Source organism: Solanum pennellii, chromosome 10, assembly GCF_001406875.1.
Source record: "Solanum pennellii chromosome 10, SPENNV200".
Lineage (NCBI taxonomy): Eukaryota > Viridiplantae > Streptophyta > Magnoliopsida > Solanales > Solanaceae > Solanum > Solanum pennellii.
In genome coordinates, this window is record NC_028646.1 from 71,297,314 (window position 1) to 71,310,881 (window position 13,568).

The window sequence follows — 13,568 nt, forward strand, 5'->3', positions numbered from 1 at the left end:
TTGTTGAATATCTCTATGAAAATTTTTGACGTTTCCTCAAAAAATCTTCCCCAGTTTATTAGTAGGGAATTGTTGATCCTGCTTCACTCAAAGAAAAATTGTAAGTTCCAAAGAAAGTGATTGTCTTGTATTTGGACATTAAAGCTCGACTTCGAATTCAAGTTTCAATTATGTCCATGGATTGTCAATTAGCCTAGATTTGAATTTGTAAAGGAGTGTTTTGAATGACCATTGGAAAGAAGGAAAATTTATTTGATAGACACTGGGCCCATCAAGGGTTGCCTACGTAGACAAAAAGGAAATCAGGTCAAACGTAGTTCAGAGTTACAAGGAAAATGAAAGGAATGAGGAAGGCTTTGGACATAAGGTTTGAGAATAATAAATCCAACTTTGTTCATAAGAGTCTTGTTCTTATCAATTTCTCTGATGTGATTTACGCTTCCTTGTAAAGTGCCTAATGTACATCTTTGTAGGATCTCCTTGAATGATGAATGTATTCGCCATGTTTTTTTGTGGTCCTTGTTGCACTATAATTTTTCGTTTTTCAATCATATTCTGAATCTTATTTCTCAATGCTGCACATTCTTCATTGTCATGACGTTGAATGTTTGAATGATAGGCACAATTCTTAGATAGGTCAAAGTTCGAAGAAGAGTTCTTAGGAATCTATCCATTTCTTAGTCTTAAAATTCCTTTAGCCCATAATCTCTGGAAAATGTCGGTCAAAGTTTCCCTTAAGTGAGTGAAGACATGAGGTTTCCTTACCTTATGTTGATATATATGCAGGTTAGAAGGCTCAAAAATAGCATGAGTTTGCTCAATATTCTGATTTCTTTGATTCGAAGGTATACAAGTTGATGCGTCTTCGTTCTTTTCATCTAATGAATCTTTCAGGACTTGAAGAGGAATTTCTGTATCAGCAATTCTTCCAGACTGAATGCCATATTCTAACTCTTTTCCAATTCAAATGAGACTGTCAAAACTTTGAATACCAGCGAAGAACAGGGTTTTGTAGTATATACCCTCAAGTTACCTGATGAGAGTTTGGACCAACTCCTCTTCATGCGCTAAGTGACTTATCTTGGAGTCTTCCATTCTCCACCGTATGACATATTCCTCAAAAGATTCATGACTTAATTTCTTCATTTTGAGCAAATTGAACATTGTAGGGCCAACCTTCTTATTAAACTTGTATTGTTGTACAAAGTCTCTAGCCATGTCTTCCTATGAGAGCCATTTATTAAAGTCTTGTTTGACGTACCAAGTGAAGGCTATTCCTGATAATCTTTGAATAAATAACCTCATTAGGAGAGGTTCATTGTTTTCTAAGCCAACTAGCCTGTTGTAAAAATCTTTGAGATGTGCCATTGGATCCCCACGTCCGTAAAAAATGTTGAATTTTGGAATTTTAAATACCGGTGACAATTCAACTCCTGAGTGTAGACATAATTTTTATACCTCAGGTCATGAGCAGGTATTGAGTTTAGTCCTCCATTCACCTTTTTCTCCATGTCATGCATTTTCTGCTGCAGTGCATCTAGCTTAGACTTCTCTATTTTGTCACCTATTCCCTCACATTGTAAAGTATCAAAGTTGAGGCGTATTGGAGACCTTTGTTGAGAGAGGGTGTGAGTAGGAATAGGATGAGGAGAGATATTCCAAAAGGTAATTTGTGTTGGACGAGAAGATGGGTGATTTTTTCGAAGGATGAACATATTTGTCATATTGCAGGTTCTTAGTCGAGCCCAAAATCCGAATACTAGACAACCTTTAGTCAAAGAAGTAGATCAAACACAAAAGCGAGTTATTATTTAGTGAGCCAAAATTATAATTTCAAATGAACGACACAATACCCTCAAAGTGGAACAATTATAACATTTAATAGAATAAGGTCACATAATTGATTCAAGTTTTACTTTCCAATTTGAAGTTTAGAGTTAAAGAAAGCTTTTAACTCCATTTTGACATAATGACTTTATTTAAATATGATGATCAAATTGACACATAAGTATGCAATTTGTCTAGAGGGTTTTGGGCCCTTTAGACGATAGGGTGTCTATTACTTATGTGGATTGACATCAACGGTCGAACCACCTAGGGCTTATGCAACATGTATGATCTAACTAGTCCTTCTAAGAGTTGGCTTGACACGGACTTGAAAGGGATTCTATGAGAGACGCTCGTGGTTTCGCGGTAGTACAACTATCCGTTACATCCATGCATATGACGACTCTCTATAATAGGTGTTTGAAGTGAAATGGATTAGTTGTGAGAAGTGCAAAAGCACAACTTCACGAGAAAAAAATTAGAAAAAGGAAGAGGGTCCCAATTGGGGGAAGTATGAGCGGAATGCTGGTTATCAAAGCAATAAACACTTAGCATTTAAATTGGAAAGTGGTAACATATAGGCAGTTTATAAAACAATAAATAAATAAGAATAAACAAAAAAATAAAGTAAACATATAAAGATATCAAAAATAACGCAAATAAGGAAAGAGGGTATGAGATTAAACATTTAAGTAAACAAATAAGGGAAAAGGGAAAAGGTGAAACATGGTAATAAACAATTAAGGAAGAGTGAAGGGGTGAGACATGGAAATAAGACAGTAAATAAGGCAACAAAATGATAACTAAACATGATAAACATCTAACAAATAATGAAATAACCAATATAAAGTAAACCCCACATAAATAAGGAAGAAAGACGGAATGGTAAGAACCTAATATCCCCAGCGGAATTGCCATTCTGTCGCGCCCCATTTTCTCGTAAAAACGGGTTTTGTGCACGCCCTAACAACTCTTTTGGGATTTTGAGTTTAGAGTCACCACCTAACGAATTAAGGCGCGTTAGGGCACCTATCTAACCTAACTAAGTCTAGGTAAGGTCAACCAGCCAGTAATCAGGGTAAGGGTTTAAATTACCTCGAGGGGAAGGTGTTAGGCATCCCTCAAGGTCCACACATTTGTGTCCCGGCCATATCTCATGCAATCTATGTTGGGGTTACAAGTAGCAAACAAGGTCACTTCATTTATTAGTTAATTAATTAGCATGCTCGCTAAGTGATAACAAATATAAAACAATTAAGACTATTTTATTATTTTTTATTAATTTAAACATGCAAGGCTAGGTGATAGCAATAAATATACAATTAAGCTCATTTTTATTTATTTTTCATATACGAGACTATGTGATGAACAAATCGAACAAATAGTTCATGTTATTATTTCAATTGACTATAAGCATGCTAAAAAAGGTGATAGAAATAATAAACACAACAAAAAATAATCAATTAAATAAAGATAAGTGAGGAGACAAAAAATAGACAAATAGATAAGACAATAAATTTCTTATTTTTTTTTATTTTAAGCTACTCCAAATAAATTACTAAACAATTAAGATTACTTCAATTGTTTATTATTTGAGCATACGATCTATGTGCTAAAAAAATATTGCAAATATTAAGCAATTCATGAAGAGATAAACGAGAAGACATAATATGCACAAAAGATATAAAAGATAGCTCAATTTAATTTATTATGCCGCACCAAAAAAGAATAAGATGTGCGAGAATAATGTTTTGAAAAATGAACAAATTTTTTATAGAAATTTTTATATAAAAAAATGTTTGTTTCTTTATAGGGATGATGCCACGATATTGTTAATCGCGCTCCTCCACCATAGAAACAATTTAGTTTTGAGGTCTGTCTTAGAAAAATAATAAAAGTTTATATTTTGAAGATGATTTTAAAAAAAGTTTGCATATAGACACATAAATATTTACATATAAATACACATAATCTCTTTTGAAAATCATGGGTAGGTGGTACTCCCGAGACACGTCGGCTTAATTTAAAATCGTTGGAATTAGACCTTGTAATTCCTTTGAATTTCCCACTAACGATAGGTTAGGAGACAATACTTATAATTTATATATATATATTTTAAAACAAATGTCATAATCAATCCATAGTTAGAAAGGAGGATTGAACAATGACTAAAAAAGCATGTTGTAAAGTCTTTGAAAGAAAAAAAAAAGAAAAAAAAACTAGTAGAACATTTATATAGTCAATAAATTAAATGCAAAGATTTTAATATAAATTGTACTCACAACAAATTTTATTTAATTATGGGTATGCTAACAGTTTGTTTACAAACCTATAAACATGATTTCTAGGTGTTCATAACAGAGTAACACATATAGGCATGATTTTGTAACTCCAAATGATATGAACATTTTAATCCTTAGGCATGGTTTCTACGTGACAAGACAGTACTTAAAAATTATAACATATTTTTTAACATCTAACCGATGAGCCTACTAAATTATTAAGATTTGATTTTAACATTCAAAAATTATTGGAATCTAGTTATTTTAAAACTCATTAACAAACAAAGCGTCAAGCACGTTGAAAATTTGTTACATTACTACACCTACAAACAAGAATTCTAGGTGGTTAAAAGATTTAAAATATAATAAACCTACAGACATGATTTCTAACTTTGAAAATTACGGTAAACAAGTAGCATGTAAATCCACTTCCCTTATGTCACCCCACCCCCCAAAAAAAATATTTTATTTTATATATATTGAGTTAAATAGTTTTACAAATATTACAAGTAAAAATAAAGAGCGAATAAACATGTATATAACAATAAAATGAACGAGGCTTCGTCCACAATTTCTTCTAGGCAAGTCTTCAACATCTTGAACTCTAAGTCCAAAACCTGGAAGAAGAGGTAATGTAACACATATACGATGAGGAAATAATTGTAATATAGTAGACTTATAGTAGAAAATTACTCTCATATATATGTAAATAACACACAAAAAGAGATAAAGAAAAATCATAGTTATATTATCAAACGTAAAATAATAATGAAACTAACTTGGATGCTTCCTTGTTGTTTCGTTTCTCAACACACAAATATTATAATTATGCAAAAAATCAAATTGAAATTAATAAAGAGGACTAAATAATTCGGCAGAAAAGATTATCAACTTGCATTATAAGAATGAGTGATGAGTTTAGAAAACGAATATGTGTATGAGCAATGAGAGAAATTGTAGCAAGAGTTAGTGTCTCAATCAATGAGAGAAGGGTCTACTTATATAGCAAGAGGAGTAAGTAAATAAGGAAAAGTATAAATTAAGAAATTAAATAAATATACTATCTTCTTTATTCAAAAAGGAGATTCAAATCTGCCAAAATTTAAAAAATATCATTACCAAATATAAGGAAGTAAGAACAATTAGGAAGAGTAATATATATTTTCCTTAAATAAAGAGAAGCCAAAAACAAAAAATATTTAAAATGTTTCATTACCAAAAATAAATAAGTAATAATAAAGTTAGGAAGACAATATTCTTTTACCTTAAAATAAAGAAGAGCCAAAACAATATTATTCTACAATATAATATAAACAAGTATGAAATTAATCCATTTCCATATAAAGAAAAAGTGATCAATTAATTATTTTCCTTATTTTAAAGGAGCCAAAATTAGATTTATACAAATCTTATTGTCAAATATAAACAAGTAACAATAAAATTAGGAAGAACCATATACTTTCCTTGAATAAAGAAGAGCCAATATCATATTTAATTATTGATCCAAATATCCACCAATAAGATACGAAAAATAAATAAGGTTACCATAAACAAACAAGTAAAAATTAATCAAGTCAAATATTAATGGAAGGAGGGATTCATTAATATTATTTTCCTTAAATAAGAGCATGGAATCAAATTTTAATAAAAAATATTTTTATCAAAAACTAACCAAGTAAGAAATTCGATATAAACCAAGAATATGTGTAATCGAGTCTGCACAATGGATCCAATCAATTAGTGAACATAATCAATTAGTGGAGCACACATCAAGCCTATAAAATAGAATCGCTACAATTAAACATGTGCACAAAAAAACAAATACATTTACTAAAATAAACTCTTTAGTCAAATTGATCATATGATAGTAAAATATGCAAAGATCAGTAAACAAATCATATACCATAAGGGAATAAAAATATGCAAAAAATTAAATTTGGAAATTCATGGACAGATTAAAACTAACACAGTAAGTGCTAACCAGTTAAAAAAGATGCAAAACGAAACGATTATCAACACCAAAATTTAGGCATACAAATTATGAACAGATGCATATCATTCGAACATCCTAAATTGTAACGATCATAGTAAAGCGATAGCAAAAAAATATAATCGAGATATCTTAATCACTTGAGAAAATGACCAAAATTGAATAGACGAAGTAATAATTGATTAAAAGTATCAATGACGGATCTATTGAGATTCGCCCAATGTTTGGACTTCGCCTGAGCTGTTGGTTTCTTCTTATTATTGCTGTGTTGGGTGAAGTTGTTGACTAGAGTTGTTGGCCGGTGTTGTTCTCGCTGTTGCGCGCAGGGCTGCTCTTCGCGACCTCCGGCTGCTGTTGCACGAGACTTCTTCTGGAATGACCCGTCGCTGGTCGCTGGTCTCTGCAAAAAGAAGAAGAAAAGAAAAAGAGAAGAAGAAGGAGAAGGCAGAAGCGGAAACGGGGTGAGGAAAGAGGAGAAGAGGGACGAGCAGGCGAGGAAGGCTGGAGAGAGGGAGGGAGAGGGGAGGCGTCGCCTCCTGGCACCCTGGCTCCATTGGTGGTAGGAGGAGCAGCGATGAGGAGGAGGAAGAGCAGAGGAGATGGGGGCGACAGGGGCAGAGGAAGAAGAGGAAGGGGCGGACAGAGGAGAAGAACAGAGGGATAAAGAGGGGAAGAAGAGGGAAATGGAGAGAAAAGAAAAACGAGAGGGAGAAGAGGAGAGATGGAGGGGGTCACCAGGGAGAGAGAAGGGAGGAGGAGCGAAGAGAGTGGGGAGGCGGCTGCCGGAGAAGGGAGAGAGAAGATGGAGTCAGAGAGAGGGTGAGGAGAAGAGAGGGAGAGGAGAGGAGAGGGAGAAAATTTTTTAGGTTTTACGAGTCTTTGAAATATAGAGATGGTAGATTAAATCTGAACCATAAGATTAGTTTAGATGGATGGCTACGATTTAATCTAGGATTTATTTTAAAGATGGACGGATGAGATCAAAAGATGAAGTCTTGAAATTAGATTGGGAAAGATATGGAATGGCTAAAATTGCAATTAAATTTGCTAGAATTCAAATGAATGAGTGACTATGATTAGAATAAAATTTGATTCGAGTGGCTAGAATAGAAAGAAATTATAATAGAATAGGCTAGAATTTAAATAATTTTGAGGAAAGTGTAGGAATTACTATTTAATTAAAATGCTACGTACATTAAATATTTTCTTTATGATTGAATAATCACTTAAATTTTTTAAACATTCGAAAAATCATTAATAAATTTAAAAATAGTTTCACGATGACTTTTACTAAAAATAAATCAATTTCTTGCAAAATCGACTAAAATTCTAAACTTTAAATAAATCTTAAAAATACTTATTTAATCGAATAGAATTCCAAAAGTTGGTTAAAGATCGGTCAAAATTGGGTGTCAACAAGGTTGATTAGCTGGAACGGCATCATATCAAACCTTAGGAAAGTCATAATGATCTTCTTGTCGCCATTGTAAGGTAGCCCTAGTGGACCTTTCTTTGGTAGGGTAAATGTGATTGGGTTATGAACTTGTTATGGAACCCTCTTTGGTGAACCTTTAATGTGAATTACTCTATGAGAACAAAGGCTAGGAACCGAGTGAGTATGGTAAGGGGAATTATTCTAGTTAAGTATGAGACTAGATTACAAAGCATGACCTTCATATTCCTTAACCATGTGCCTACATGGGATGTGTCCTAGTTCTACACTTGGCATGTAGAACACCCTCATCTGAGTCGGTTAGAACTACGGATTCCATGAGTTGCTATCATGGTCTATGTCAGTTATTGCATTTTCTCATCATATGGGATACCTACTAGCATTAGAGAAATTCTATTAAGTTTAAGTGGTGGTATGAGGCGCTACCTAGACATTGCACAATATGCTTTAAAGGTGTTAGTGAGAGTCCCTAGGTCTTGTCTAAGACCATTTCTTGAATGTCCTTTATGTGGTGAATAAGTCCTAAATGAACTAATGAATTAATAACTTAAGTTAAGAAAGTATGTTAAACGAAGTAGTACTTATGTAGAGTAGTTAAGGGTTGTTTAGTTAAGGTATGAAGGGGGCATAGGAATGGTCACTTCTTATATTACCTAGATCAGTCTTAAGAATGACTCTAGCTAGGGAGTTGGTTGATTATGTGGACATGATCTAAGCCTTAGGTAGTCTTAAGTATTGCTTAGGTAATCTTAAAGAGGTCAATCATGGACGTTATCTTCTTGATTTACTTAAGTAAGTCTTTTGATAGACTTTGGAAGGAGAATATCATATCACCTATATGTTAATGCCTTAGGTAGTCTATAGGATCTCTTAAGTGTGTGTGTAAGGGATTGTATGGGAGGTCCCTTCACAACTCACTCAAGTGAACCTTAGAGTCACCTTGGTAGGAAAATCTCATGTTCTTATGTTAATGTCTCTTAAGTGTGTATGTGATTCATTATAAGAAATCTTGAGGGTTGTTAAGCACATTTAGAGAGGGTGTATGGGCGGTCTCTCTTTGTGTGACTTAAGTGAATCTTAGGATAGGTTTGAGTGAGAAGATTGCATGCTAAAGAGTGTTTAATGTGAAGTGAAGGAACTTCACTGTAACAGTGAATTGAGTTCACTGTATAGTGAAGTGAATTCACTATAAGGTTTCTAAAAATGTGATTATTTGTTTAAGTGGTTTCTTATGTATTTCTAGGTTGTTAAATGTTGTTCTTATGCTTATAGTATGATGTTTTAATCGAAATTCATGAAAAGCATGTTGTTTACTAAATGTCCCTTTTTTCATGGTTTTTGCATGGCTTCCATACTTAGTACATCTAATGTGCTAAACCCTTCTTTTCCCTTTTTGACTGAAGTGTAAAAAAATTGGAAGTCTTGTTGTGCCGTGGAGGATGTATAGGTTTCTAAGGCTTGAAGATGAAGTATTGGTGATTCTTCATCGATTCGAGGACAATACCCACATGACCCTTATGTCATACTCTTTATATTATTGTCTTGTATGGGATTAGTCCCAAGTATTGTATACTCTAAAGTTTAGATGGTTCAAGTAGATGTTGTAAAAATTTAATATTTTAAATGAAAGTCTTCCGCTTGCGTATTGTTTATGAAAGAGTTCTTCGTGTGTGAAGAAAGTTTTAAATTCTTACCTATTTTAGTCTGTTATTATGCAATGAATGATACGAGAGGCTTAGAAGAGACTTCTTGAAATCTCATTTGCCTTGTGAAGACACAAGGATGCCCGAACTTCTAGGGTGTACTTGCAGGTCGTGACAATCGTGAATTGATTTTGGCGTTAAGGTTATTTTCGAATTATAGTGGGTTAAGAGTATGTTGTGAAAGAGGGAAATTGAAAATCACTTAGGAGCTCCCTGCCTTGTTTCGTGCTGCTGGAGCAAGATTATTGTCGTTGCAGCGATGCTGCTACAGTGGAATGGGTGTCGCTGTTGTAGAAGAGGCGGAGATTGAGTTTAGTTTTTTTTTTTGAGGAAAGAGCTCACTAACTCGTTTTTTTCCGCTGCTGTAGCGGGATGACTGGTTTTAAATCATAAATAAAACCCTTAGAATGCCTTATTTTATACCTTTCGACTTTTTGAGTTAAAAGACGACCCCTATGCTATTCCAATTCGTTTTCCATCATTCTTAAAGCTAGAGGTAAGCTTTTCACTCTCCGAATTCATTTTTCAAGCAGTAGGATATTTTATAATGGATCAATATTGATGGGGAAGGATTTATTGACGAATCCTATGGTGGAATTAAACTTAAATTGACTAGTTGGGGTCATAGGTTTCGAACTAGGTGTCACGACCCGAGACCACACTCTAGAAGCTAGGGTCGATCTCAAATCGCGACACAGCGTAAATGACCTCTCGGAGGTCATGTACAATCCCTTTCGTATCATTCATCGCATATATACATATGAAAAGTAGTGCGGCATTAAAACTTTTCACATACATTCGAATAGTCTTTCAAAAAAATTTTCATATAAAATCAATAGGAAATATTAAGACTCATTTCATCAAACCTTAGACTCAAAATAGACTTTGGGACATGGCCCATACAATAGAATATATAACTACTAAGTCTATTACAAAACTTCAATAAAAGAAATCAAAGACATCTATGCCCTTGTGTCAAATGAGGACATGCTTCAACTACTTTAAAGATCCTATAATCCAAGCTTCGCTCCCAAAAAGCACCTTCAACTATAAATCACTTTAGAGATAGATAAAAGCATGGAATTAGTACAAACACATGTACTAAGTATGACCTAATGCATAAAAATCATGATAACAGACATTTGATGGAAATAAGCTCTTTTTCATTAAAACATCATAGTATAAGCATAAGAACAACATTTAACACCTTGGAAAGACATAAGAAGTAAAATAAGCATTTTACCATATTTAAAGGAGCATTACAGCAAACTCACAAATGTTACAGTGACCTATTTCGAATGATAGAGGTGAACTAAAATCCATGTTACAGTGAACCCAATTAGCATGTAATTCCCTCACTAAAAGCTATCCTAAGACTCACTTAAGTAAGACAGAGAGAATGCTCATACACCCTTCTCTAGGCACACCTAAATTACCCTTAGTGTCACCTATAATGAGATATACACACTTACAATACAGCAAACACACATAAGCATGAGATCATCCTACCAAAGGTGATTTTAAGTTTTACTGGAGTGAGTTGTCAACCGACCGCCCATACAATCCCGTCACACACACTTAAGAGATCCTTTAGATTACCTAGAATAAGATCATTCTCACTTAAATACACTAGCCCATGTAATATGACATTCTCTTTTCCAAAGGTTATCAAAAGACTTACGCAAGTAATTAAGAAGAGAATGTCCATACATGACCTCTTCAAGATTACCTTGATAATCCTTAAGTTTACCTAAGATTGGATCATGTCTACTTAATCAACGAACTTTCCTAACTAGAGTCATTCTTAAGACTTATTTAGGTAAGATATGAAGGGATCATTCCTATGCCCCCTTCACACCTTAAGTAGACAACCCTTCCCTACTCTAGGTAAGTACTCATTAATATAACGTGCTTTCTAAAATAAGTCATTACATTCATGAGTTCATTTAAGACTCATTCATCACATTAGGACATTAAAGTAATGGTATTGGAGATGACCTAGGGACTCTCACTAACATCTTCAAAGCCTATTGTGTAATCAATGTCTAGATAGCGTCTCATACCACCACCTAAACTTCATAGAACTTCTCCAACACTAGTAGGTATCCCATATGATGAGAATAGGCAATAACCGACGTAGAAAATGGTAGAAAATCATGGGATCTGAGTTGTAACCTACTCCGATAGAGGGTGTTCTACTTGTTAATGGTAAAACTTGGACACCAACACATGTAGGCACATGGTTAAGGATTATGAAGGGTTTCTTTGCACTCTAGCCTCATTCTTAACTAGAGCTACTTCCCTTACCATACTCACTCGGTGCTAGCCTTTGTTCTCATAGAGTAATTCACATTAAAGGATCATACAAAGGGGTTCCATATCTAGTTCATAACTCAATCAAATTCACCCTTCCAAAGAGGTCCGCTAGGGATACCTTTCAATGGAGAAGAGGATAACTTAACGACTTTCCTAAGGATGATATCATGTCGTTCCAGCCAACAAACCTTAATTCCATCATCGTACAAGGAAGATACCATTACGACTTTCAACTACAAGGTTCATAACCTTACCACTAGGTTTAAGGTTTCACATAAAGGACCTTCTTAGCAACATTCTAAGTTTCATGTCATTCATACATATAAGACTAGAGTCTTTAGCGTCCTAAGTCAAGACATCTCATATTCACATTCATACATGTATCAAGTAAGGGACACAAGTCTACCACAGAAGACACACTAAGACTTCACTTTATCACATATAGCATATCATTCTAGAAGCACATAGGAATAACCATTATCATCTATGAGTCATTCTATACACTACTATAACATCATCAATATGATCTGCATAGAATCATATAGTCAAGTAGGAATAATCATGCGTCAACTGTAAGATTACACACATACATAAGGACATAGTCATAGTCTAACATGATCACACTACAAATAAAAGAGCATTTAGCAACTGAAGAAATCCGTCGCTAATCTATGTTTTTTCGTTGCTAAACTATATTTGCGACAGATTATTGCCTGTTGCTATTTTGCATGTTAGTTATCTCCTAGCGACGACAAATGTGTTCCGTCGCAGGATTAGCGACGTATTAAAGATGACTGATATCCGTCGATATTTGTTAGTTATGGACTGATCCGTTGTTATATTTATACAGTTCGTTGCTAATTTCATAATTAATTTCGTCATTTGAAATAAATTTGCAATGGAATTTTTGTCATTAAAATCTTTCCTTGCTACTCCGTTGCCAATATTTTTTTATAGCAACAAGCAAATCGTCATTAATTTTGTTGCTAAAAATTTCTTGTAAAATAATTTCATTTATTTATTTTAACTATACATTGCTTAAATAAATTAAATAAAAATTACTAAACACCTCTAAAATAACAATCATTCATATAAAATAATTTTTAGAGTGTTCAAAATCTATAGATAGCAAAATCCAAATCACATACTTTAGATGCAAAACATCAAAAGCAATTTGTCAACTATTCTTAAGAGAACCTACATTCATAAACTATTGTTATTGCAAAATTTGTACTTCATAAAGACATAAAACATCAAAAACTAAAGTATAGATGACTAATTAAGGGAAACCCTCATCACTTGAAACAAAGGGATAAACCTCCTCCTCATTAGTAGTAGCAGGAGGAGGCCCCATGGTGTCACAAGTGATGGATTCTCAATGGGAGTAACCACTTGTTGTACCCGCTCTATAATAAACAGAAAAAATGATTAGTAAGGGCAGGAATCATTTGCATTACAATCATATCCACATTCCAAGACCGCATATTCTTCGCCTCTTTTATCCCTCGGCCGCTTGGTAGTATGTTTCACATTGATCAATATCAGATTGATAGATTGTTTTTACTGTAATATTTATTCATATTTTTCCTGTAATAATAAATTAATATAATGAGGAAATATAAATGATTAGGAACAAAATTATAATGGAAGAAAAAGACAAAAACATATATAACTTTTTATCTTAATTAAATGTGCTATACTTTTTTAGCCATCTTACAATATCATTTAAGTTTAGATTAAACCATGCAAAACACATCTGAGAACTTTGCAAAATAGATCATATAAAAACAATTTCATATCTCTCTAGTGATCCACACACCCATCTAAGTATCATAGTCTCTGCTATATTCATCTTTGAACTTGGACGTTCTTGAATAGCTAACACACTAACCCCTACAACAAGGTCGGTTTGACCACCACTCTATCGAACCCATTTTTTATATGATTATGATAATTGGTGTCATCCTAAAATCTGGAACAAGTTTGATGCACCCAAA